The sequence below is a fragment of the Nomascus leucogenys genome, chromosome 18, assembly GCF_006542625.1.
Source record: "Nomascus leucogenys isolate Asia chromosome 18, Asia_NLE_v1, whole genome shotgun sequence".
Classification (NCBI taxonomy): domain Eukaryota; kingdom Metazoa; phylum Chordata; class Mammalia; order Primates; family Hylobatidae; genus Nomascus; species Nomascus leucogenys.
The window spans coordinates 42,620,799-42,643,763 of record NC_044398.1 but is presented as its reverse complement, the minus strand read 5'-3'; the positions used below and the strand labels follow the sequence as shown (position 1 = coordinate 42,643,763).

The following is a 22,965-nucleotide window of genomic DNA, read 5'->3' as shown; positions in this document are numbered from 1 at the left end:
ATAAGAACATGAGTAGCAAATATCCCCCCAAATTATTTCAGAACTCAGCCATTATAAATTGATTTTATATTCATATAGTTATCTTTTTATTGATCTGTAATCCAAATTTAGCAAAAAATTAAAGATGAATCATGAATGAACACTTAAAAAAAGGTTCAATGTTGGTATTTTATAAAAATAGGTTAATAATTTCTTATTCCTTTCTCAAAAAACTGGATAAATAGAAATTTTAATCTTCATAAAAATGTAAATTCCAATGCAGATCAAGTGTTTGGTTGTTTGGTTTGTTGAAAGCTTGACTTTGTTTGCTTCATTTAGACAGACTATAAGATGAAAAACTTTAGCCCTAGAAACAAAATTAGGCATTAGAATCACAGAGAATGGGATTTTGAAATGCCCCTGTGAGTTTATAGATGTTTCTAAAGTTCCATGTTAAATATTTTGAATAAAATAGGTGGCCATGCTCAGGATCTAGGAAGTTAACAGTAGCCTCTTTCTAGTGGTCATGCCACTGCCTATTTATTTGTTGAAAATATTGTTTACACAGTAAGTTTATCTCTGTTTACTGAGTCATTCTTAAGCAGCTCATGTGTGGCTTGTACTTCTCTAAACCCTTTATATAAGACCTTCCTTGTTATTATTCCTTATTTTAAATCTTCAAAACATATTTGATAGATCCTTTAAAGGCCTGAATGGTTATGAAATGCTTACATTATTGTTTTTGAAAGTTATACAAAGTCAAAGTTTCTTGACAGGTGATTAGCAGATTTCCCCATTCTTCAAATGACCATTTCACATCTACCTGCAAAGGAGAACAACACTCAGAAAGGTGGTATCTCCCAAATCATCCAAGCTAACAGAAAGTCTTTCTCTACTATTTATGAGAAGGTCCATCACTAGATTGAGAGCTCTTCTAGAAGTGAATCTGCCTGTATGTTCCCTAAAAACAACCCCTAGAGAGTTAGCTGCTGAGATGGCTATATTTTCAAACTTGAGCTGCCTTGGAGAAAGCAGATCTGGAGTGGAGACATGGGATTTCTCATGGAAAGTGAAAATAACTCACTCAGAATAATGTTTTTTCAAACTCTCTGTCTTTCCACAGTATGTTCTTGTTACTGATTGTCAGAAAGCTGGTTTTGAGACTACAGCTTGGACTAAAGTAAGTTTTGCCTAGAATTGTTTCTCTATTTGGTGTAGACATTTTCATGCTATGATTTATTTCTAAGCCTACGGGAAACAATAAACAACATCTGGCTATCTTATTTCAAATTTGGTATGTAAAAATTGTGGATTGATCTTTATTGGAGCAAATTTGCAATCCAAATTCTCTTGGTGATTTATTTGCTTGGCACCTAATACACCTCTAAGCTAACAACAGTCATCTCATTTCAAATGTAAAGCCTCATTGTAAAAACAAAAACCATATACATACACAAATATATAGAAAATAAAGACTAAAAAAATTTAATTTCCATAATTTTATCATCAAGAGACAGCCACTACTAATGCTTTGCTGGGGATCCTTCCAGACATTGTTCTATGTCTGTGTGTGTGTGTATTTTTAAATAAGATGATGCATTACAGAACACAAGGCTTTGTTATTAAAAAAATTAGACACAATTTCTATGCCTTAAAATATAATTCAACAAAATTATTGTTTATGATTAAAGATTAAGTTTTATAGATGTTCCATCATTTATTTCAGCAGTCTCTTATTTTAGACATTTTCATTATTTCCAGCATTTAAAGGTTATATCTAAATGTTTATGTTTGTCTCTCATGAAGTGTCATGACCTGCCTGATGTTTAAATGCTCTGCTAAAAAAAAAAATGAGTATGAGGTGGTAAGTCAATGTGGAATAGGTAATCTCCTAAGATAGCAGTCCCCAACTTTTTTGGCACCAGAGACTGGGTTCATGGAAGACAGTTATTCCATGGACAAGGGGACTTCCATGAGTCTCCTAGGAGCTGGTTTCAGGATGATTCAAGAACATTACATTTATTATGCACTTTATTTCTCTTATATATTACATTGTAATATATAAGAAAATAATTATACAACTCACCATAATACAGAATCAGTGGGAGTCCTGAGCTTGTTTTCCTGCAACTAGATAGCCCCATCTGGGGGTGATGGGAGATAGTGAGAGATCATCAGGCATTAAATTTTCAGAAGGAACACACAACCTAGGTCCTTTGCATGCGCAGTTCTCAATAGGGTTCATGCTCCTATGAGAATCTAATGCCACTGCTGATCTGACAGGAGGCAGAGCTTCAGGTGGGAATGCCAGTGATATGGAATGGCTGTAAATACAGAGGTAGCTTTGCTTGCTCACCTGTCGTGCACCTCCTGCTGTGCAGCCTGGTTCCTAACAGGCCATGGTCTGGTACCAGTCCATGGCCTGTGTTGTGGGTTGGGGCCCACTGCCCTAAGAGACAGTGGCAATTAATCCAGGTTAAATGTGATGATGTCTCAATTAGCCTGGGATGTTAGAGGAGAAGGCAGTGAGAAGTGGTCAGAGCCTGGATTTATTTTACCTTTTTAAAAGCTAACAGAACTTGCGTATGGATTAGATTGTGAGTTGTGGAAGGAAGAAAGAAGTCAAGGATCATCATATTAAGAGGACAAAGGAGGAAAAATTAACAACTCAGTAGATGCTTAAAGAAACATTGTTAAGAGGCAATATCCATTTCAGATTTTTTTTTAAAAAGTCTTTGCAAATTGAACAGGACAATTGAAGTCCCAAAATGATCAATAAAAACATCTTATTGATTTTGTCCATTCAGCCACTCTCTTACCAGATTAATGGATCCTTGTTGTATACAACCTTAGGTTGGAGCAAACACTTGCCATGAAGTGAGAGGGGCCCACTGTCACTATGGGATAAATCTGAGAGAAAGGCCAGCCATGACAGCAAAAGCATGTTCATCTTCAGAGTACTTTGGGGACACTCATTACTTGAAGTCATTGTTAAAAATTCTGAGGCAAGGGAATTGGGAAGATTGACCTCCCCAGTAAGCTATGAGTCATGAGAATCTTTCCATAAGAAGAGGTAGCTAGGATGCAGGGATTCTGTAGAGGTGGAGTTCGGGTGAATCTGCTGCGCCAGCCGAGAAGCCCTGTCTGAGTGACTGTTTACCTCTGCAGTTCAGTCATCTGGCTATCTGGGGAAGCACGCTGACCAGTCTGGTGTTCTTTGGCATCTACTCAGCCATCTGGTCCACCATTCTCATTGCCCCAAATATGAGAGGACAGGTAAGTATGCCGGATTGGAAGTTTGCCTTCTGTGTCTTGTGATAACAGTGTTTCTCCATGTGTAGACTAGCAGGCTCTCTGTGTTTTACAACTGTATTGAGGTTCAGTAGAGGCTGGTGCTACCTGTTTCTGTCAGGAGGTAAACCAAATTAAAGCACCTGGAAGATGTCATCCAATCCACAGAAATGGCATTTCAAATTTAAAGTGTTATAAAAAGTCAACCTAAACCCCCTTACTTACCTGGCATGTCCACATTTTCATAATAAATTATGTGTTAATTGCACATAGTACTGATATGTGCAGTTTATGGCCCTTTGGAAACTGGAGCTATTTTGAGTTGCTCATAATCCAGTGATTATACGGTTACAATTTTGATGTTGTACTCTGATTAGTAGTTATCCTCTTCTGAGTCGTCTGTGGAAGTTAAATCTAACAGCTCTATGAACCAGCATCTCTCATTTTTCCGTCTCTCTGAACTAGAAAGACTGAGATTAAAGGTCTTTATGCTCACTTGAATGCCTTTTTATTTTTTTCTTTTATATTACCTTTTTCTAGTGCATGAGATTGAGCCATCAACCATGACAAACTTGATCATGGAATCTAACAATATCAAGTTTGAATAGAAAGGAGCTTGGCAATCTTGTGGTCCATACCTCCTCAATTTACCAAGGAAGCTGTGCAAGCTCAGGTCTCCAGGTTCATCCCAGAGACCGCACCCTGGGGTTGCCCACAGCATTCCTGTCCTTAGACCCCAAAAACAGGCTGCTGGGCCCTGTACTTTAGGGACCTCTGCACTGGCTCTTCTTCGCTGGGTATATTTCTCTGCACAGAGTGAAAAGCTGTGATGCACACAGCCAGTCTTCCCACTTCTTATCTGTTCTCTGGGCTCCCAGGAACCCAAGCCTCTTTCTCAAACAGCCAAATCCCTACTGCCCAGGCCTGCCTGGGCCTTCTTCCAGATCCAGGCCAGTTTGCACAACCCTAGGCCCAAGGGGCAGCTGTTTGCAAGGGGTGTGCACTGAGTAGATTGATGTTTGCATTGGTGTTTCCTCCGACGTTTAAAGGAGGATGTTCATGCTGGGGCACAGAACCCAGGTGGAAAGGGAAGAACTGTGGGTCAGACTTTAATTGGTGTTTCCCACCCAGGAATACATATTTTAGGGGCAGGTCTGTGCATAGCTCAACTGTCTGCTATCTCTGCCTCACTTACTCTGCAGAAGTAAACAAAACCCCCTGGGTTGACCCAAGTCTAGACTGTGTCCAGAAGCTGTTTCTTGTGAGGTAGCCCTGAGTAGCGTTGCTTGACTTTTGACCTGGTGGCTCAGTTGGCTAATATCCCAGGGTGCAGATGACCTCCACTGAGGATGCTGAGTGGGATGGACCTGTCCTGCAGTAGTGGGCATGCTTGTCCCCTAATGCATTTTTGCTTTTTGTAAGAAAAGAGGACAAATGTCTAATGTGCTTTTCAGTTCTTTTCCAAATTCAGACAATAGAGGAAATTAGAGGGGATTCAGTAAACCCAGAAGATTGTTGTGTAGCAAAATGAGCATTTCCAACAAAGAAACTTTGTGTGTTTAAAGAAAGCAATTCTATTTTAAAGCAGCATGATTGAGCCCCACAAAACGAAGTGTCAGCTACAAGACAACAATCTTTTGGTAAGGTATTGGGGCTTACAATATCTGTTTTGTGCTCTCTTCCTTCTGGTTCAGAGTTGATCTGCTATGATAAATATTTTATTTGGGGAAATTTTTGGTACTAGACAATAAACAGGGCCACAGCTGATTGCCAGAGACAATTTGCTAAATTAGAGGACAATGACAGCTGACAGGATGGGTCACTTGGTTTGTGACTGGCAAACTAAGCCCATTTGTCTAGGTTCCTAGGTTGGTGAATGCTCAGAAGTGAAGGGTATTCTAGGAAAAAACTGCTTTTTATAGGCCCAGCACACTTCTGCTGCACAACTCTGCTATCAAAAAGACTTTTTTTTTTTTTTTAGACACAGTCTTCCTCTGTTGCCCAGGCTGGAGTGCAGTGGCAAGATCTTGGTTCACTGCAACCTCCACCTTCCAGGTTCTAAGCGATTCTCCTGCCTCAGCTTCTGGAGTAGCTGGGATTACAGGTGTGCACCACCACACCTGGCTAATTTGGTATTTTTAGCAGAGATGGTGTTTCACCATGTTGGCTAGGCTGGTCTCAAATTCCTGACCTCAGGTGATCCACCGGCCTCAGCCTCCCAAAGTGCTGGGATTTCAGGTGTGAGCCACCATGCTTTTAAAATTACTATTGGAATAATGCTTCTGATAATTTTTCTTTTTTTTCTTGAGAATGAGTTTTGCTCTTGTTGCCCAGGCTGGAGTGTAATGGTGCAATCTCGGCTCACTGCAACCTCTGCCTCCCAGGTTCAAATGATTCTCCTGCCTCAGCCTCCCAAGTAGCTGGGAGTATAGGCATGCACCACCACACTCAGGTAATGTTTTATATTTAATAGAGATGGAGTTTCACCATGTTAGGTTGATCTCAAACTCCTGACGTCAGGTGATCCACCAACCTCGGCCTCCCAATGTGTTGGGATTACATGCATGCGCTACCACACCTGGCCAGCTTCTAGTGATGTTTATAAACCATTTTTTGTAGTTCACTAAACAGTAGGTTTTTGGCAAATAAACATGGTTATTTGATGCTCTTCTGTTAAACTACTGTGTAATAGCAAATGGCATTTTTCACCCAGAAGCCAGAGAGATTGGACACACAAAACATTTTCTCTATTCATAACTTTTTTTTTTGAGATAGAGTTTCATATTTTTTGCCCAGGCTGGAGTGCAATGATGCAATCTCAGCTCACTGTAACCTCCGCCTCCCAGGTTCAAGTGATTCTCCTGCCTCAACCTCCTGTGTAGCTGGGATTAAAGGTGCCAGTCACCATATCCAGCTACTTTTTGTATTTTTAGTAGAGACAGGGTTTCACCATGTTGGCCAGGCTGTTCTCAAACTCCTGTCCTCAAGAGATCCACCCACCTCAGCCTCCCAAAGTGCTGGGATTACAGGTGTGAGCCACTGTGCCTGGCCAATAACATCTTTAACCTTCAAAAAGATGCACTGTTTCTGCTGGGGGTTTCTTTTACTAATTTGATTAAAGAATTACTTGTTTTGTCCATGATATTTGGAGTTTTTCTCATGGGGGAGAATGCAAGTTTTCTCTTGATGGTAATAATTCTACAGTAGAATTAGAATTCTTCTTCACTATCAAAAAGTCTTTATCTTCTGTAAAGAATCTCATGACATGGTATGTGAAACCCAACCAGACAACACTTTAGGAAGTCCCAGTTGAAGTTTCTGAAATCAAAGAAGCCATCTGCATCCTTCCTCTCTTGAAAATATGCCACATTTGTGGGATCTTAAAAGGAACCCTGTTTTTCCATTTGTCTCTTCTCAAGCTTAGATCTATAATAAGTTAAAAACTCAGGTTGTATCTATCGTGGTTAATGCCAGCCAAACCCTCAGCTATGGAAAATATGTGATAATGTTGTTCTGTAGAGGACTACAGAAAGTGTTTTTTTTTCCCCCAGTAACATATCTGTGAGATTTAAATTTCCCCATAATGGGTCCCCAAGGCAAATACTTAAAAGTAGAATATAACTAAATTCTTTTTAGCTCACTGCCTCCCCCAAAGTTGCCTACTGATAGAGAATTGGAGAGATGAGGAAATCTTGATCCAAAATTAGATTAGGAAATGTGTTTATATTTTCTGCATGCTTTTCCCAATGTGTTTGACTTTAGTGGTGGTGGAGGGAATGCCATATTACTTGACCTCTGTACAAAAGTCAGGAGACCTGGCAGAGTTTATGCCCCAGGCAGTTATATAACCTTTGGCAAATCCCTTTACCTGCATTAATCTCCCAATCAGCAAAGTCAGAGTAATACCATTCACCCTAGTTACCTGATAGGATTCTGGAAAATACATAACAACCTGTGGAAAATCTAAAACACGCATGCTCTTCTTTTTCCTGGAGCTATGAATTATTTTTAAACCTTCATGAATAGAAATATTGCTGTGATTTAAACTCCAAATTCTTTTGGCCACATAGTTGTAACATTTTATAGGTTCTAAATTGGATGTTTCTCAGCAAGGTCCATTGATTACCTGCATTCAAATCATCTGGATTGCTTGTTAAAATGACAACCCCTCCACCTTCAGGCAATCTCTCTCTCTCTCTCTCTCTCTCTCTCTCTCTCTCTCTCTCTCTCTCTCTCTCTCTCTCTCCCCCTCTCTCTCCCCCTCTCCCTCCCTCCCTCCCTGTCCCTCCCCCTCTCTCTCTCTCCCCCTCTCCTCTCTCTCTGTCTCTCTCTCTGTCTCTCTCTCTCCTCCTCTCCTCTCTGTCTCTCTCTCTGTCTCTCTCTCTCCTCCTCTCCTCTCTCTCTGTCTCTCTCTCTCCCCCTCTCCTCTCTCTCTCTCTCTGTCTCTGTCTCTCTCTCACACACACACACACACACACACACACACAGTGAATTTGGAACCTCTGGGTGTGGCACATCACCACCTAAGTTGTAATAAATCTTCAGGTGATTCTTTCCTTTAAACTTTGAGAACCACTGCTCCAAAACACCTAAAATATGACTTCATTAGAATATTTTCGCTGTCATCAGGTGTTACAGGAGAAGATGATACACTGAAGATACTCACAGCTGAGAATGTCAGTGGAGGAGGAGAGACTAAGAGTAGGAATCTGCCTAGGGCCAGGAGAGGGCTTGTTTTCAGGTTAAGGTCTGTGGTGTGGAACCATGTTTGCTTGCCTCAGCATCCATTCTTCTTCACCCTTTCCTAATTGTTCCCATATGTGCTGTGACTTTCCCTCTTACTCCTGGGGAAAACTTAATCCCATCCCTTCTGTAGTGATTAGTTCATGAAGCCGAGAGACATGGGGACACACTTGTCAGGGGCTTCTGGGATAGCAGCAAGTGTGCTCCTAAAAGAATCCATCAAAGAGACAGCTTTCTCATCTGAATGCTGTGGTTGCTGCTGTGACGCTGGGAATGGTTCAGCTAAAGGAGGAAAACCACCCTCAATACCACCCTACTGCTGGCATGAAAGATAGACTAGAAAGACAGAAAGGCAAATAAAACCAAAAGTATCTTTTTTATTGCTTTATTATTTGACAAGTAAATAAAACCCAAAAGTCTCTGCGTGATTGTTGAGACCCTGTATAAAGCCAGCTTCAAAGCCCAACCCAAATGGGGCACTTGGAGAGTCTCCTGTGTGTGGCTTGGCGTTGTGGGCAGCTGTTGCCAAGGAAGCTTCTCTCCACCCAAGTGAGGCTGTCAAGATGTTTCCTTAGCTTCACAAGCACGTGGTCAGCCAAGGAAGTAAATGCTTTTTAAGAACAGTCTTTAGTATAGCATGTTTAACTGTTTTACTATGCCTAAAGTTACGGATTGGTTTTATGAACCTTGTAAAGATTTAGTGTTGCAATTATTAGTTTTTTTAGGCAGTAACATCCCAGAAAATGTCTAATGGGCATATCTTAAGCTTACTGGAATTAATCTCAAATACAATGTTGAATAGACTCAGTCCAGTTTTCTTCAAGTATCATATTTCAGAAACCCAAGGCCTGTCTGGTGAGGAGCAGTCAGCCTCATCAAGGAGGAAGTCCCATCAGCGGAGGCTTGCCTTTCTGTTTGAAATAACATTGTGGCATATTTTTGTACAGTTTTCTTGAATATTGAATTTGGCTGAATTATTTGTTGTAGTCTAATTTCCATTCTGGCTTTTAAACTTGTATATTTTGTGGAACAGTAAGACTCACAAGAAGTAACATGCTGTGTTTCTGGATGATATTCTTATCTGAATACAAAGCATGATGAGAGGAGCAAAGTTAACATGGCACAGACTTCTTGGTTTCTCCCATACCTGTGACTCCTGTTGCCTGCACCCTGGGGTATATTATATATGTATATTTCTCTCCTTGAAGGCTCCTGACATCAATCCCTGTCTGAGGCAATTTCTAGAACAAAAGAAAATAAAAACTATAACAAAAAGCCCTCTTCACTGATAATAAAAAAAGTCAGAAACATTGACTTGACCAGTGCTAGCAAGGTGCGTTCTCACAGTCTATAAATATTTGGGATCTAAAATCAGAAAACTAAGGCATCCGTCAGACAACAATTCTGTCACAGAATTGCTTTGTCATTGTTACATGTAATACCAACTTGTTTTGAGTTTTCTTTTCCTAATTAACAAATGAAAAAGAAAGTAGATTTTTTTTAAGTTGAAAGCGCTTTAAAGTGGTTTCAGATTCTTCCTATAGGCAGTGATGGGCACAGCACCTTCCTTTACCATAATTGCCTCTGGATTCTCTCGAATCCTTCCAAATTAAAGTGACCTGAATCTAATTTCTTTCCTATTCAGTTAAAATTATAACTGTGAAAGTAGGATTTGATTAGGATAGTTAGCTCTTCTTGTTGCATTGATCCCTTTACCATTATGTAATGCCCTACTCTGTCTCTTTTGATCTTTATTTGTTTGAAGTCTGTTTTTTAAGAGACTAGGATTCCAACTCCTGCTTTTTTTTTGCTTTCCATTTGCTTGGTATATATTCCTCCATCCCTTTCTTTTGAGCCTATATGTGTCTTTGCACATGAGATGGGTCTCCTGAATACAGCACACCGATGGGTCTTGACTCTATCCAGTTTGCCAGTCTGTGTCTTTTAATTGGGGCATTTAGCACATTTACATTTAAGGTTAAAATTGTTATGTATGAATTTGATCCTGTCATCGTGATGCTAGCTGGTTATTTTGCACATTGGTTGATGCAGTTTCTTCATAGTGTCATTGGTCTTTATATTTCGGTGTATTTTTACAGCGGCTGGTACCAGTTTTTCCTTTCCACATGTAGTGCTTCCTTCAGGAGCTCTTGTAAGGCAGGCCTGGTGGTAACAAAATCCCTCAGCATTTGCTTGCCTGGAAAGGATTTTGTTTCTCCTTCACTTGTGAAACTTAGTTTGCCTGGATATGAAATTCTGGGTTGAAAATTCCTTTCTTTAAGAATGTTGATTATTGGCCCCCACTGTCTTCTGGCTTTTAGGGTTTCTGCAGAGTATCTGTTGGTAGTCTGATGGACTTCCCCTTGTAGGTAACCCAACCTTTCTCTCTGGATTCCCTTAACAGTTTTTCCTTCATTTCAACCTTGGAGAATCTGAAGATTATGTGTCTTGGGGTTGTTCTTCTCAAGGAGTATCTTAGTGGTGTTCTCTGTATTTCTTGAATTTGAATGTTGGCCTGTCTTGCTAGGTTGGGGAAATTTTCCTAGATAATATTCTGATATGTGTTTTCCAACTCTCTCCCTGTCACTTTCAGGGACCCCAATCAATTGTAAGTTTGGTCCAGTCCTGTATTTCTTGGAGGCTTTTTTGTTCCTTTTCAGTCTTGTTTCTCTAATCTTGTCTTCACATCTTATTTCAGTAAGTTGATCTTCAATCTCTGATATCCTTTCTTCTGCTTGATAGATTCGGCTATTGATACTTGTGTATGCTTCATGACATTCTCATGCTGTGTTTTTCAACTCCATCTGGTCATTTATATTCTTCTCTAAACTGGTTATTCTACTTAGCCATTCCTATAACCTTTTGTCAAGGTTCTTGGCTTCCTTGCATTGGGTTAGAATGTGCTCCTTTAGCTCAGAGGAGTTTGTTATCACCTACCTTCTGAAGCCTACTTCTGTCAATTTCTCAAACTCATTCTCTGTCCAGTTTTGTGCCCTTGCTGGAGAGGAGTTGTGATCCTTTGGAGGAGAAGTGGCACTCTGGTTTTTGGAATTTTCAGGATTTTGGTGCTGGTTTTCCCTTCATGGGTTTATCTACCTTTGATCTTTGAGGCTGATTACCTTTGAATGGGGTTTCCATGTGGCGGTTCTTTTTGTTGATGCTGATGTTATTGCTTTCTGTTTGTTAGTTTTTCTTCTCACAGTCAGGGCCCTCTTGTGCAGATCTCCTGCAGTTTCCTGGAGGTCCAATCCAGATGCTGTTTGCTTGGGTATCACCAGCAGAGGCTGCAGAATAGCAAAGATTGCTGCCTACTTCTTCCTCTGAAAGCTTCATCCCAGTGGGGCACCAGCCTGATGCCAGCCAGAGCTATCCTGTATGAGGTGTCTGTCAACCCCTGTAGGGAGGTCTCTACCTCCTGGGAGGGTAAGAATCCTCCTGGGACGGTAATAATCATCCTGGGAGGGTAAGTTTATAACAGAAGTTCTCAAAACTTTTGCTCTCAGGACCCCTTTACACCAAAAAATTATTAAAGACTGGAAAAAGCTTTTGTTTATGTGGGCTATAGCTATGATTAATTACTATACTAGAAAGTAAGACATGTTTATTAATTCATCTGAAATTAACATGTTTATTCGTTTTTGTTGTTGTTGTTGTTGAGACAGTCTTGCTCTGTCGCCCAGGCTGGATTGCAATGGCATGACCTCGGCTCACTGCAACCTCCACCTCCTGGGTCAATCGATTCTCCTGCCTCAGCCTCCTTAGTAGCTGGGATTACAGGTGCCTGCCACCACGCCCGGCTAATTTTTGTGTTTGTAAGTAGAAACAGGGTTTCACCATATTGGCCAGGCTGGTCTGGAACTCCTGACCTCAAGTAATCCACTCGTCTCAGCTTCCCAAAGTGTTGGGATTATAGGCATGAGCCACTACACCTAGCCTAAAATGTATATTCATTTAAAAATATCAATCTATGCTTGTGAACATAACATTTTAATGAAAAAAACTATTGTAAAAAAATGTAATGAATGTCATATCATTGTTTTATATTTTTTCAGTTTCTTTTTGCTTTCTTTCTTCCTTATTTATTTTTTTTTGAGGTAAGGTGTCTCTCTGTTGCCCAGGCTGGAGTGCAGTGATGAAATTATCACCCACTGTAGCCTCAAACAATCCTCCAGCCTCTATTTTTTCTTTCTTTCTTTCTTTCTTTTTTTTGAGCTGGAGTTTCACTCTTGTTTCCCAGGCTGGAGTACAATGGCACCGTCTCAGCTCACCGAAACCTCCGCCTCCCGGGTTCAAGCGATTCTCTTGCCTCAGCCTCCCAAGTAGCTGGGATTACAGGCGTGCGCCACCATGCCTGGCTAATTTTGTATTTTTAGTAGAGACGGGGTTTCTCCACGTTGGTCAGGCTGGTCTCAAACTCCCAGCCTCAGGTGATCTGCCCGTCTCGGCCTCCCAAAGTGCTGAGATTACAGGCATGAGCCACAGAGCCTGGCCGTTTTTTTTTTTCTTTCTTTCTTCCTTAAAGCTACAGCACCCAATATTCCCAGGTGGTCTCCCATCCAAGTAGTAACCAAGCTCAACCCTGCTTAGCTTCTGAGATAAGATGAGATCGGCTGCGTTCTGGGTGGTATGGGTGTAGACCAAGCCTCTATTTTTGCAAATGTTTTAAATGTATGACTTCATATAAGATTGTGGATTCTTATATCTGCTTCTGCATTCAAAATATTTCTATGTTTTATGTCATGCACCCTCAGAAAATTCAACTGTACTCTCATGAAAGGAAAATGATAAATAATGTATTCATATTGTTACGACATAATTTTGACCTTGTAAGAACCCTGAAAAATTGAGACTTGGGTTTTTTTGTTTCTGTAGATTTCTCACATAAGAAGTTAACATTCCTATATACTGTCCTTTCATGTTGTAAGGCTGTTACTGCCTTTCTGTCCATATGACCCTTTTTTCTCTTTTACATTTCTACTTTCCATTGCTTGGTTTCAGGAGCAATATCTCCATTTTTTTTATCCCAAAGGTGTAACTGGAACTCTTCCAATGAGACCATGGTATGAATTAGAGCAAATTATCTGAAATTTGATGTCATGTCACTGTTTCAGTGTTATTTGGATTTTTTTTTTTTTTTTAAACAAGGTCTCACTCTGTCACCCAGGCTGGAGTACAGTGGTGAGATCACAGGTCACTGTAACCTCAAACTTTTGGGCTGAAATGATCCTTCCGCTTCAGCCTACTGAATAGCTGGGACTATAGTTCCACACCACCATGCTTGGCATTATTTGGATGTTTTTTAAAAATTGTGGTTAAATGCACATAAAAATTAACCATGTTAGGCCAGGTGCGATGGCTCACCCCTGTAATCCCAGCACTTTCAGAGGCCGAGGCAGGCAGATCACGTGAGATCAGGGGTTCAAGACCAGGCTGGCCAACATGGTGAAACCCCATCTTTACTAAAAATACAAAAATTAGCTGGGCGTGGTGTCGTATGTCTATGGTCCTAGCTACTCAGGGGACTGAGGCGGGAGCATCATTTGAACCTGTGAGGCAAAGGTTGCAGTGAGCCAAGATCGCGCCAGCCTGGGCAACAAGAACGACACTCCGTCTCAAAAAAAAAAAAAAAAAAATTACCATATTAGGTCAGGTGCGGTGGCTCATGCCAGTCATTCCAGCACTTTGGGAGGCCAAGGTGGGCAGATTGCTTGAGCCCAGCAGTTTGAGACCAGCCTGGCCAACATGGTGAAACCCCATCTCTACTGAAAATACAATAAAATTAGCTTAGTGTGGTGGTGTGTGCCTGTAATTCCAGCTACTCTGAAGGCTGAGCAGGGAGAATCACTTGAGCCTAGAAGGCAGAGGTTGCAGTGAGCTGAGATAGTGCTACTGCACTCCAGCCTGGGTGACAGTGCAAGACCCTGTCTCAAAAAATAAAAAAAGAAAGAAAAGAGAAAAGAAGAAAAAAATTACCATGTTAACTTTTGTGTGTGTGTGTGTGTGTGTGTGTGTGTGATGGAGTCTTGGTCTCTTGCCCAGGCTGGAGTGCACTGGTGCGATCTCGGCTCACTGCAACCTCTGCCTCCTGGATTCCAGCGATTCTCCTGCCTCAGCCTCCCAAGTAGCTGGAATTACAGGCATGCATCACCACGCCTGGCTAATTTTTGTATTTTTAGTAGAGACAGGGTTTCACCATGTTGGCCAGGCTTGTCTCGAACTGCTGACCTTGTGATCCACCCGCCTCTGCCTCCCAAAGTGCTGGGATTACAGATGTGAGCCACTGCGCTCTGCCCATGTTAACCATTTTTAAGGGTACAGTTCAGAGGCAAAGTACATTCACTTTGTTGTACAACCATCACCCTATCTATCTCCAGAACTCTTTGCATCTTCCCAAACTGAAGCTCTATGCCCTTGAAACAATAACGTCCCCTTCTTTCCTCCTCCCAGCCTCTGGCAACCGCCATTCTACTTTCTATCTCTGTGATTTTCACTACTGTAGGTACCTCATATGAATATTAATATTGTGACTGGCCTATTTCTCTTAGCATAATGTCCTGAAGGTTCTTCAATGTTGTAGCATATGTCAGAATTTCCTTCCTTTTTATAGCTGAATAATACTGCGTTGTATGGAGTATGCCACATTTTGTTTATCCATTTATTGGCTGACGAACAGTTGGGTTGCTTATATGTATTTTTTGTCCTCATTTACTTTTCTCATATTTATACTTTCATATTTGCTATCATATTTTTGGCAGGTACCGCTTAAATCTAAGTCTATTTACTATTATATTTTTGGCAGGTACCGCATAAATCTAAGTCAAGATGAAATAAAACAAGAAGTAGAGGACTATCTTCCTTTGTTTTGTAAATGGGCAGGAGATTTCATGCATAAAAACACTTCGACTGACTTCCCTCAGATGCAGCTCTCTCTGTAAGAGACACATTTTGTTTATATATATAGTCTTAATATTTTTAGACCAGGATGCCATTCTGTGTGTTGAATCAAAGTTTTTAAAAGATTGAGTAATTACAATTAGCTGTTTTGCTTGCTTATTTTATAAATTATGGTCCTAAGTATCTTTCCACGACAAAAAAGAACCCAGTGAATAGAAAATTTTATTTTCATTGTTATGATAGCTTATTTTTTATATGTAGATATGTATTTTCTTTTTCTTTCTTTCTTTTTTTTTTTTTTTGAGATGGAGTTTTGCTCTGTCACACAGGCTGGAATACAGTGGCACTGATCTCGGCTCCCTGCAACCTCTGCCTCCCAGGTTCAAGTGATTCTCCTGCCTCAGCCTCCCAAGTAGCTGGGATTACAGGCACCTGCCACCATACCTGGCTAATTTTGTATTTTTAGTAGAGACGGGGTTTCACCATGTTGGCCAGGCTGGCCTCGAACTCCTAACCTCAGGTGATCCACCCGCCTCAGCCTCCCAAAGTGCTGGGATTACAGGCATGAGCCACTGTGCTCAGCCTCTTTCTTCTTTTTTTTTTTCTTTTTTGAGATGGAGTTTTGCTCTGTTGCGCAGGCTGGAGTGCAGTGGCATGATTTCGGCTTACTACAACCTCCGCCTCCCAGGTTCAAGCAATTTTTCTGCCTCAGCCTCCCAAGTACCTGGGATTACAGGCGCCCACCACCATACCCGGCTAGTTTTTTGTATTTTTAGTAGAGACAGGGTTTCACCATGTTGGCCAGGCTGGTCTTGAACGCCTCACCTCAGGTGATCCACATACCTCGGCCTCCCAGAGTACTGGAATTACAGGTGTGAGCCACTATGCCTGGCCTGTATTTTCTTATAAAGTAATCAATTTATAAATATTTTGGGGGTCCTAATTTTTTTCATTTGATTCTTTTTTTTTTTTTTTTTTTGAGACGGAGTCTCATTATGTCCCCCAGGCTGGAGTGCAATGGTGTGATCTCGGCTCACTGCAACCTCCACCTCCCGGCTTCAAGCAATTCTTCTGCCTCAGCCTCCTGAGTAGCTGGGATTACAGGTGTGTGCCACCACACCTGGCTAGTTTTTGCATTTTTATTAGAGATGGAGTTTCACCATGTTGGCCAGGCTGGTCTCGAACTCCCGACCTCAAGTGATCCTCCCACCTCGGCCTCCCAACGTGCTGGGATTACAGGCATGAGGCACTGTGCCTGGCCTCATTTTATTCTTTCATGTGTATTTCTCTGTGTTACTAGCATATAGTCTGTGTCATGTGTTGACTGTCATATGGATGTGCTATATATTTACTGTGTTTAGCCATTTAATGCTGTTTGGCATTACATGTATTTTCAAGTTTTTTTTTTTTTTTCTCAAAGTGGCATTGTTATACTTTTATAGGGGAAATATGTTTTTTCTGTTATTCATTTAGCAAATATTTATTGGGTGTCTAATATATGCCAAGTAATGTTTTAGGTGCTTGGATCATGGTGGCAAGAAACAAAACAAAACATACAGCTGCCTACTTTGTTGAGTTTCTATACTACTGCACAAGTAAACAGCAGGGGACCAGACTGTGATTAATGCAGTGCTGAACAATGAGGAGGATAAGAAGAAAGGAAAAATAGGTAGGTAGTGGTGACAGGGATATTCCATAGAATGTTCATGGAAGGCCTTTCTCATAAGGTAGCATTTGAGCAGAAGCTTAAAGGAAATGAAGTAGTGAGCCATACAGCTGTCTGTAGGAGGAATGTTCCAGGTAGGGGAAACAGGGCAAAAGCCCTGTGGCTGACATATACTGGCTGTATGTGCAGTATCCCAGTGAACCAGTGTGATGGCTAGAGCAAAGTGCAATAGGAGAAGAGCAGCAGTAGTTCCCCTGGAGCCTTATCATCCTGGTCAGGACTTGGCTGCTGCTCTGCTTAGAATGGAAGCCATTGGAGGGTTTTTATCTGATTTCCATTTTTTTTTTTTTTTCAGATGGAGTCTCGCTCTGTTGCCCAGGCTGGAGTGCAGTGGCGCGATCTCGGCTCACTGCAACCTCCGCCTCCCAGGTTCACGCCATTCTCCTGCCTCAGCCTCCCGAGTAGCTGGGACTACTCGGTAGACCAACCCGCCATGCCTGGCTAATTTTTTGTATTTTTAGTAGAGACGGGGTTTCACCGTGTTAGCCAGGATGGTCTCGATCTGACCTCGTGATCCGCCCACCTCGGCCTCCCAAAGTGCTGGGATTACAGGCGTGAGCCACCACGCCCAGCTCCTTTTTTTTTTAAACAGGCAGAGTTTTATTTTTCTTTAAATAGGCACGACTTCCATGTATACTAATATTCTCAATGTTCTCTCAATATTTTCAATGTTTTATAACATTTTGTGATCTAAAAAATTTGCTTCAAGGGGGTCCGGGCATGGTGGCTCATGCCTGTAATCCCTGCACTTTTGGAGGTTGAGGCACTGTATCAACTGGCTCAGGAGTTTGAGACCAGCCTGACCAACATGGTGGAATGCCATCTCTACTAAAAATATGAAAATTAGCCAGGCGTGGTGGTGGGTGCCTGTAATCCCAGCTACTCGGGAGGCTGAGGCAGGAGGATCGCTTGAACCAGGAGGATCGCTTGAACCAGGAGGCAGAGGTTACAGTGAGCCGAGATCATGCCACTGCACTGTAGCCTGGGCAACAAAGCGAGACTCCGTCTCAAAAAAAAAAAAAATGCTTTAAGATTTGTGAGTCACAAAGCTTTGGAGTAGTTAGTTCTTTGCACCTATTCCCTGTGGTTCGAAGGATATAATGAGCCTGGATGTGAATCCCAGTTTGGACGTAATTTAGCTGTATAACTACAGCAGGCTCCTTAACTTGTGTGTGCTAGTTTCTGCTTTGATCTCATTTACTTTCTTTTTTCTCTCCTTTATTTTGAGGCAGGGTCTCACTCTGTTGCCCAGACTGGAGTGCAGTGGTGTGATTTAGGCTCACTGCAACCTCTGCCTCCTGAGTTCAAACAGTCCTTCCACCTCAGCCTTCTGAGTAGCTGGGACTACAGGTGCACACCACCCTGCCTGGCTAATTTTTGTTTTGCCATGTCACCCAGGTGTTTTGCCATGTCACCCAGGATGGCTAGTCTCGAACTCCTGGACTCAAATGATCCTCCTGCCTTGGCCTCCCAAAATGCTAGGGTTACAGGCGTGAGCCACTATGCCCGGCCCTCTAATGGGATTTTCATATGTATTTTAAAAATATTTAGTAGTTTTAAAAAAGGCTTGTCTTGCTATTAGAGTTTGTTTTTTTGTTTGTTTGTTTGTTTTGTTTTGTTTTTGAGATAGAGTCTTACTCTATTGCTCAGGCTGGAGTACAGTGGTGCGATCTTGGCTCACTGCAACCTCTGCTTCCTGGGTTCAAATGATTTTGTGACACAGCCTCCTGAGTAGCTGGGACTATAGGCATGAGCTACCACACCTGGCTAATTTTTGTATTTTTGGTAGAGGCCAGGTTTCACCATGTTGGCCAGGCTGGTCTCGAACTCCTGACCTCAGGTGATCCACCCGCCTCAGCCTCCCAAAGTGCTGGGATTACAGGCACGAGCCACTGGGCCCGGCTGAGTTTGTTTTTTATATTTTTTATTTCTGTAGTGGTCATAAATTTACCACCAGCTCCTTACACTTAGAAAAAAGCTAGAGTGAATAGATCGTTTAGTTTTTCTTGTGTTTTAAAAATAAATTTATAAATGTGTCATTTTTTGTTATTTCTTTGGAACAGACTGACATAGGGGTTGGATACTGGGCTTCACTGTGATAAACTGTGTTTATCAAGTAGTCATCCTTCACCTAGTTCCTTGCTTTGCTTTATAATATTCTGTCATTCTGGTCTCTGTGAATGTTCTGTAACACTAAGAAAGTTAATTTTATCGGCCTGGTGTGGTAGCTCATGCCTGTAATCCCATCACTTTGGGTGGCTGAGTTGGGCAGATCATGAGGTCAGGAGTTTCTGACCAGCCTGGCCAAGATGGTGAAACCCCGTCTCTACTAACAATATAAGAATTAGCCGGGCATGGTGGCGGGCGCCTGTAATCCCAGCTACTCGGGAGGCTAAGGCAGGAGAATCGCTTGAACCCGGGAGGCAGAGGTTGCAGTCAGCTGAGATCACGCCACCGCACTCTAGCCTGGGTGACAGAGCAAGATCCTATCTCAAAAAAAAAAAAAAAAGAATGCTAATTTTATCTTCAACTGCTCCTAATTATTTATCCTCATTTACCCTCCTTCTTCCTCCCTCCTTTTTTTCCCCTTCCTTCCTCCTTTATTTCTTTTTGTCATTTATATTTGCTTGAAAATTTTTTTTTTTTTTGAGATAGAGCCTTGCTCTGTCACCTAGTCTGGAGTGCAGTGGCACAACCTCCGCCTCCCAGGTTCAAGCGATTCTTCTGCCTCAGCCTCCTGAGTAGCTGGGATTACAGGCACCTGCCTGGCTAATTTTTGAATTTTTAGTAGAGATGGGGTTTCACCATGCTGGCCAGGCTGGTCTTGAACTTCCGAACTTAGGTGATCCATCCGCCTCAGCCTCCCAAAGTGCTGGGATTACAGGTGTGAGCCACTGCCCTCAGCTGCTTGACATTTTAAATTACGGTAGATATCTATTTTTGTAGTTTTTTTGGACATAAGCTTTTCCTTTACTTTTTGTTAATTGTTTTAGCATCCTTTGGTGGAGTCTTAACCCAAATGTGTTTTTTTCTTTTTGGTTAAAATTAACCCATTGTTTTTACAATGATAAGCATGATTCTCAGAATCCTGGGTTAATAAATTCTGCAAACATTTATTCAATGCTATATGAGTGCCAAGGATTATACCAGGTATTGTTGTTATAGGGATAACTAAAGCCCTCAGGAACTCAGTGTGTCGGTGGTAGATGAAAATAATAAAAGTGAAGGGGTTTGCTGGTGGAGAAAATGTAGGTGACAAAAGCAGCATGGAACCCTGGCAGGTAACAGCATATAAGGCACAGAAGGAGATAATAGAATCTGTTGAAAAAGGCTTAGGATAGGTCAGCAAGGGATTTGCAGCCTGGAAGAAGGGCATCATACATGCTAAGGAAAGAATGTGGAATTCAGACTCATCTTTGACCTGCAAGGAATCTTTGAAATCAAATCCCACATTTTTTTGTCAAAACACAAAATTATATACATTTTAGATACAATGCACTCATGCTAGCTTAATGATGGGGATATGTTTTGAGAAGTGTGGTGTTAGGCAATGTCATCATTGTGTGAACATCAGAGTGTACTTTTGCAAACCTAGATGGTAGAGCGCCTACTACACACCTAGGCCATATGGTATATAACCTGTTGCCTCTAGGCTACACACTTGTACAACATGTTACTGTACTGAATACTGTAGGCAATTGTAACAACAGTAAGTATTTGTGTATCTAAACATATCTAAATATAGAAAAGGTAATGTGTTGTATTACCACAATAGCTAGATTTCACTAGGCAATGGAATTTTTTAGTTACATTATAATCTTATGGGACCACTATCCTAGGTTACGAAATCATTGTTATACAATGGATGACTGTATATATAATTTTTCAAGTCACACAGAACTTTTACTGAAATAGACTATGCATTATACCATAAGGGAAATACCAATAAATTTTAAAGGATCAGTATCTTAGAAATGATATTCTGCAACTGTACTGTAACAAAGTTAGAACTTGATAACAAAAGGATATCTAAAATTCTCATGGTTTGTAAACTAAGGAAATGTTGACAAATGTTTTAAAAGGTCAGTCATAAAGGAAATTAACACATTTAGAATAGGTGGTTACATATCAAATTTTGTAGACTATAGCTAAAGTAGTACTTAGAAATTAATTTTTGTTGCCATTTAAAAAGATTGTGGTGGCTGGGTGTGGTGGCTCACGCTTGTAATCCTAGCACTTTGGGAGGCTGAGATGGATGGGTCACCTGAGGTCAGGAGTTAGAGACAAGCCTGGCCAACATGGTGAAACCCTATCTCTACTGAAAAATACAAAAATTAGCCAGGCGTGGTGGTGCACGCCTGTAATCCCAGCTACTCGGGAGCCTGAGACAGGAGAGTTGCTTGAACCCGGGAGGTGGAAGTTGCAGTGAGCCGAGATTGCACCACTATACTCCAGCCTCTGCAACAGAGCAAGATTCCATCTCAAAAAAAAAAAAAAAAAAATTGTGGTAATAACATATAGTGGCCGCGCAAGGTGGCTCATAACTGTAATCCCAGCACTTTGGGAGGTGAAAGCAGGAGGATTGTTTGAGACCAGGAGTTCGAGATAAGCCTGGGAAACATAGTGAGAACTTGTCTCTACAAAAAAAAAAATTAGCTGGGCGTAATGGCAGATGCCTGTAGTTTCAGCTACTTGAAAGGCTGAGGCGGGAGGATCTCTTGAGCCCAGGAGGTCGAAGCTGCAGTAAACTGTGTTTGTGCTACTGCATTCTAGCCTGGGTGACAGGGGTGACAGAGTGAGACTCTGTCTCAGAATAATAATAATAATAATAAAGCCACATTGCTTCTTTTTCCAGGGCATTGAATTTTAGTAGCAACTTTAAAAGTTTTTTTAACCTGTATTCTATTAGGTATGCATGTAACATTTCATAAATAATAAGTTTTGCCTAATTTAATAAAAGCATATCTGAATACACACCATGAACAAGTAACAGTTGGTGAGAGAATATAAATATTTAAGAAATTTCAGACCCAGTGCAGTGGATCTTGCTTGTAATTCCAGCACTTTGGGAGATCAAGATAAGCAGATTGGTTGAGTTCACCATGTTGCCCCGCCTTTTGTAGACTCTGTCTCTACAAATTTGAAAATAATTAGCGGGGTGTGGTGGTGCACACCTCTCATCCCAGCTACTTGGGAGGCTGAAACAGAAGGATTGCTTGAGCCCAGGAGGTCAAGGCTGCAGTGAGCCGTGTTCATGCCACTGCACTCTACCCCGGGCAACAGAGAGAGACCCTGTCTCACTAAAAAAGAAAGAAAAAGAAATTTTAGATAAATTATGGCTTCTCTGAGTTTCACTATTGTCTTCTTCAATGATTCTGGAAGGATACATATCTTCCATGAGATTATATCTGAAGCATCTTGAAGTAGTTTTTTTTATAAAAAATTATTTAAGACAGCATTTTTTTTTCTTAGAAAATATTCTCATTTGTTAAAAAATTGCTGTTCATGGCCAGGTGTGGTGGCTCACTCCTTTAATCCAGCACTCTGGGAGGCCAAAGCAGGTGGATCACTTGAGGTCAGGAATTTGAGACCAGCCGGGACAACATGGCAAAAGCCTGTCTCTATTAAACAAAAAAAGGAAGAAATAGCTGTCCAAAAAAAGAAATAGGGGTTGACCATAATAATATGAACTAAACAAAAATCAACTAAATCATCTATTCTAACAACTAGAATTATTCTATTTTTAAAAATTTTCATTTTGATAGGAAATGTTTTGTTACTAGAAAAGTCATCTTTTTCATTTAAGATTTCCACTAGATTTAGTATTTTATGTGGCTGGCTTTGAATCTAAAAGTGTAAAATATTTTCCCAGTAGATAGGATTAATAAGAGGTAACTCTTATCTTTCTGCAAAATAACTGTAACTGCTCTGAAAATGAGTAAATCTTAGATAAGAGAGGAGGTTTGTAAGTTATTTCCACCTCTTCTCATTCCTTCAACATTTATATGTTCCCTTTTTTTCTCCTTCCTGTGCTCATGGGTTATTTACCAATTAAGAGATTAAAGTCAGAACCTCTTTTATAATTAAAAAAAATGAGTACTTACTTTAAATATTGATAGTGGTAGACATGGTTTCATTTAGTTATTAAGCAAAGAAAATGGAACACTTGGAAGTGACCATGAGATCCTTTGAAGATTGTCACCTGGGGGGTGTGTGGATGAAGTGTTGAATGAATGAGCCCCACACTTCATAGATGATGGAGACAGCTCTTCTTTTTTTTGAGACTGAGTCTTGTTCTGTCACTCAGGTTGGAGTGCAGTGGCACTATCTTG

The 22,965-nt window shown here is 41.1% G+C and overlaps 2 pseudogenes; one reads left to right on the top strand and one right to left on the bottom strand.

Moving 5' to 3' along the window:
* Positions 1-22,965, top strand: part of LOC115831154 — a 70,512-nt pseudogene that overhangs the window by 10,921 nt on the left and 36,626 nt on the right.
* LOC115831392 lies at positions 12,533-12,651 on the bottom strand (annotated as a pseudogene).